This window comes from Chiloscyllium plagiosum, chromosome 2 (genome assembly GCF_004010195.1).
Source record: "Chiloscyllium plagiosum isolate BGI_BamShark_2017 chromosome 2, ASM401019v2, whole genome shotgun sequence".
Taxonomy (NCBI): Eukaryota; Metazoa; Chordata; class Chondrichthyes; order Orectolobiformes; family Hemiscylliidae; genus Chiloscyllium; species Chiloscyllium plagiosum.
In genome coordinates, this window is record NC_057711.1 from 103,368,437 (window position 1) to 103,373,957 (window position 5,521).

At 43.4% G+C, this 5,521-nt stretch overlaps 1 protein-coding gene across 2 annotated transcripts in view; it reads left to right on the plus strand.

The window, feature by feature from the left end:
- Positions 1 to 5,521, plus strand: part of jak2b (Janus kinase 2b) — a 169,286-nt gene that overhangs the window by 150,667 nt on the left and 13,098 nt on the right. The gene's annotated exons all lie outside the window — the stretch shown is intronic.

Below are 5,521 nucleotides of genomic sequence, written 5' to 3' on the forward strand. Positions count from 1 at the left end.
GAGTTTGGGTTGCATTTGTGGTAGGACTGTTTGTTCTAACCTTTGCATAACTGCCTCTGCTATGGGTCCCGAGATTGGTGTTCCCATGGGTGTTCCGTTGATTTGTTCGTATATCTGGTTGTTGAATGTGAAGTGTGTTGTGAGGCACAAGTCCAGTAGTTTGAGTATGCCGTCTTTGTTGATAGGTTCAGCGTCCTGGTTTCTTCTTTGTCTATGTGTATATTTCTGATGATGTCCAAGAATTCCTGTGTTGATTGTATAGAGTGTTTGGATCCGCTGACCAGGTGTTTCAGTTTCTGTTGTAGTTCTTTGGCCAGTTTGTATGATGGTGTCCCTGGTAGTGATACTCTGGGTCTGAGTGGGATGTCTGGTTTGTGTACTTTAGGTAATCCATAGAATCTGGGGGTGTTGTTGCTTTCCGTTTTCATTCTTTGTAGGTCAGCTCTGGTTATCTGTCCTTTTTTTTGTAGATTCCTTAGTGTGTTATTTATCCTATTGGTGAGCTGTGGGGTGGGGTCAAACTCCCTCTTTTGGTAGGTGTTGGTATCTTCAAGTAGTTGTTGTGCTTTTTGGATGTAATCAGATTTATCTAGGATGACCGTCATTCTGCCTTTATCTGCTGGTAGTATGATTATGTTCTTATCGTTTCTTAGTGATTTCAGTGCTTCCCTCTCCTTGGTGTTGAGGTTATGTGTTTGTCTTTTCCTTATTATCATAGGTACGACCGTTTGTCTCACTGTTTGTTGTGTCTCTTCTGTCAGTCCATTGTTCCTGAGTGTACATTCTAGTGCTGCTAGGAAGTCTGCTGTTTTGGCGTCCCTGTGGTTGTAGTTGAGCCCCTTGGCCAGTATTGTTCTTTCCGTGTCTGTGAGCTGTCTGTGGGAGAGGTTTTTAACCCAGGTGTGTGTTGTAGTGTCCGCTTTGTTGTGTGTTAGTTTGGCCATTTTTTCTTTTAGTGCCGTTTTTTTGCGGTGTGTAGTCCTGTTCTGTCCTATGGTGACAGCCTGTTCCATGGTCCGAGTCCATTCCTGATTCGTGGTTTTTGAAATTAACGACTTTTGGCACGCAATTTCATGCCTGTATCTGTGAAGTCGGTTGTGCGCGTCTGTGATCATTACCTGGATCATCCTGAATCCAGTGGGCGGCACGGTGGCACAGTGGTTAGCACTGCTGCCTCACAGCGCCAGAGACCCGGGTTCAATTCCCGCCTCAGGCGACTGACTGTGTGGAGTTTGCACGTTCTCCCCGTGTCTGCGTGGGTTTCCTCCGGGTGCTCCGGTTTCCTCCCACAGTCAAAAGATGTGCAGGTCAGGTGAATTGGCCATGCAAAATTGCCCGTAGTGTTAGGCAAGGGGTAAATGTAGGGGTATGGGTGGGTTGCGCTTCGGCGGGTCGGTGTGGACTTGTTGGGCCGAAGGGCCTGTTTCCACACTGTAAGAAATCTAATCTAATTCAAATCCGTTCTGCTTGGCTGTTTCCCTGGCTTGTGGGTTGTTGACTGGCGGTCTGTATCTGACACATTGTGGAAGGATTCGATTCTTTCGGCATTCATGCAGGAACCGGAGTTAGTCGGTTAGCGCAGGATTCCCATTTCCTGGCTTGTCTCAGCGTCTCTCGCCCATAAGTGTTCAAAGTTCGTGCAAAGATTTGTAGCTCGGGTGCTCGTTGCTGTGGTTCTGTTCGCCGAGCTGGAAGTTTTTGTTGCAAACGTTTCGTCCCCTGGCTAGGCGACATCATCAGCAACACATGAATTCTTGGACATCATCAGAAATATACACATAGACAAAGAAGAAACCGTGATATCATTCGACGTGATGGCACTGTTCACTTCGATTGACAAAACCCTAGCCAGAGGATAGCCAAGGATAGCCAACTCCCATTCCTAGATGTGATGGTACAGAGAACACCAAACGGAGAATTCACTACAAGGGTATACAGGAAAGCCACACACACAGACCAAGTCCTAAACTATGAAAGTAACCACACCAACACACACAAACGAAGCTGCAAGGAAATGGCCCAGTTTGAACCTTTGGCAGTGAAGAATTCTTTGTCGGGTCAGGGAAGTGTTAGAGGCAGACTCACAACATCCAGTAAACTCATTAACATTTAATTCTGCAATTTGGCAATTCTGACTAACCAACAGCCACGCTCAGACAACAACTCACCAGAACGAAGGACCCGATACCCAACATGAGCAAAACTAATGTAGCGTACAAAATACCATGCAAGGACTGCACTAAATGCTATATAGGACAAACAGGAAGACAGCTAGCAATCCACATACATGAACATCAATTAGCCACGAAACGACATGACCAGCTATCCTTAGTAGCCACACGTGCAGACAACAAGCAACATGAATTCGACTGGGACAACACTACTATCATAGGGCAAGCCAGACAGAGAACAGCCAGGGAATTCCTAGAGGCATGGCATTCATCCACAAACTTCATCCACAAACTCCATCAACAAACACATCAACCTGGACCCAATATACCAACCACTACAGCGGACAGCTGAAACTGACAACTGGAAGCGGCAGGGACAGACCACTATAAACACCGGAGGAAACATCAAAGAAGCGCTTCGCAGGAGGCTCCCAAGCACTGATGATGTCGCCTAGCCAGGGGACGAAACGTTTGCAACAAAAACTTCCAGCTCGGCGAACAGAACCACAGGAACTAATAAACTACCCATGCTGATCCCATTTATCAGCACCTGGTCCATACCCTTGCAGGTACAGCATTTCAGATGCAGAACCAGATTCTTTTTCAATGGTTGAAAGTTTTTGTCTCAACCACCAAATTAGACTGTGAATTCCAGACACTGAGTAAAAACATTTTTTCCCCTCCTGTCCCCTTGATTTCTTGTACATATCACCTCAAATCTGTGCTTACTGGTAATAGACCTTCTACTAGGGGATACAGGCGTTCCCTCTCCACTGTCCATTATTTTATGCACCTTAATTAAATCAGCCCTCAGCCTTCTCTCTTCTAATGAAAACAGCACTAGCCTGCACATAGATTCCTTATAGTTGCAGTTTTCAAGGCCTGGCAATGTTAGATTAGATTAGATTCCCTGCAGTGTGGAAACAGGCCCTTCGGCCCAACAAGTCCCACCAACCCTCCAAAGAGTAACCCACCCAGACCCATTTCCCTCTGACTAACACATATAATCTATGGGCAATTTAGAATGGCCAATTCACCTAACCTGCACATCTTTGTGACTGTGGGAGGAAACCGGAGCACCCGGAGGAAACCCACGCAGACACGGGGAGAATGTGCAAACTACACACGGACAGTCGCCCGAGGCTGGAATCGAACCTGGGACCCTGTGCTGTGCGACAGCAGTGCTAACCACTGTGCCACCATGCCACCTATTATGATAAGTTGCCTCTCTACTCCCTTTATGGAAATCATATCCTTCCGCTAATGGAGTGAACAGACTGTCCATAAAACTGCAGCTATGGCCTAACCAGAGTTTTATATACAACAGCAGTTCAATACTTCACCTCATGAAGGGAACATCCCATAAGCTTTCTTTAGCAACTTATCTGTCTTTACCGCCACCTTCAGATATGTCAACTTTGATCACGGGATAGAGGAGACACTGACAAGACTGGCTCTCGTCGTCTTGAAGTTATTAACCAACCAACCATACTGTTTGGGACTAGCATGAGGTATAGGCTGGACTGAAGGTGATTCTTTGCTGAAGGACATGAGTAACTAGTTGATTCACAAGCTTCATCCAAGCTTGAGAAAAGTTGGAAAGCTACTAGCCACTATACAAGATATAAATCAAAACTTTTCTTTTCTTTTTAAGTAAAATTTCAAAAGCTGTAGATCTGAAAGAAATTTGAAATTGCTGGAAATGAACAGTCAACATCATAAGGAGGATATGGGCCATGCTATTACAGTTTAGATGAGATCTGAAGACCAAATGAGTAGTAAAAATTTTATTAAGGTAAGGAAAATAGAAGGAAGATTAGTTTGGAGAAGGTAAAGATTTGGCACATATGTTATTTGTGAAGAGAGTTAATGGGGAGAACATGTGCTTAATTTCTTTTCTTAAAAAAAGAAATTTGGGTTCGTTTGAGGTGATGCAGAGCCTCAAAAAGGACTAAGTAGTGTGTCAGTAGTGGAAGCTGGGAAGATTGACCAACTTGCACACAAATAGCAAGAAAAAAAAGGAAAATCTGCAAATTCCCCAGGAATGAAGTTATAATAGCAAATACTGTAGAAACATAGTTTTATTTCTCCTTTTTTTTATTAAGATATGATGTAATCTTATTGCTGAGATTTGGTCCAATTACCCTATTAGCAGGACATGTTCTTAGGTGGAATCTTCATAAGTGTACCAAATCTTACAAAAGAAAACTTGTTTTTCATGGATGCCAGACGTGAGCCTTCCTGAAAGAGGAGACCAACTTCCTAAGTAGATTTTAAATGTGAACTTGAAGAGAATAGTAAGAATCATCTGGACCAGAAAGATAACATGGTGACGTGCTGACGAGAGTGAATGAACAAAATAAGGTGTAAATCCTATTTAGGAGACACATTAAAAGAAACAGATTTAACAAACATCGTTAGTGATGTTATGGACGGTTGAAGAGAAAAGACGAAGAAGGGAATGTCAATGTTGGATGGTTTTTAAAAATAATGAAGGACGTTATTGCCCAATGAAAAGCATGGCACAGGATAGAGGTATGGAAAATAAAATGTGCTGGTCATGACAGCCTGATTTTCAGGAGGGTACCACTTTATTGCGAGTCAACTTTTATATAAAAAAAAACAGAGAAGGTATTTGTTGTTTTATTTAAGCAGGTAGTTTTCCAGATAATCTTTGTGTTACAATGTTCCAAATGACTCTTCTCTGCACATCTTGTAGAACATTAGTTTGCTTTTTGACACTTTGCTGTATTGAGATTAGGTTTACACTATAGAAGGAAGAGGCAGATTCAATGAGGGAGTTTCAAGGATCCGTGCAGTTATTAGGGTGTAAACCAGCATGACTCTCTTGCTGGGCAAAACATTTTAGATCAGTTTGACAATCAGAAAAATCAGTTTGAAAGCTGGTGTTCACTAAGGTAGACTTAAAATGAGAAATTGCTACTCTGGCATCTAGACCTCAATGCTTGCTTCAAAAGCACAGATATTTAGAGAGTCTGCAGTGCTATGAAATTGAGGCCAATGACATCAAACCACAGAGTGCAGATTCACATTTGAGCATTTTTCTCTCTTGGATTTTCCCTGTAAGTATTGTAAAGAAGGAGTGCTGCAGCTTCACAGATGATGGATTGAGGATTGGCTGTCTGACAGAAGGCAGAGAGTTGGGATAAAAGGTTCTTTTTCGGAATGGCAGCCGGTGACAAGCGGTGTCCCGCAGGGTTCAGTGTTGGGGCCGTAGCTGTTCACATTATATATTAATGATCTGGATGAACGGATTGGGGGCATTCTAGCGAAGTTTGCCGATGATACAAAGTTAGGTGGACAGGCAGGTAGCACTGAGGAAGTGGGGA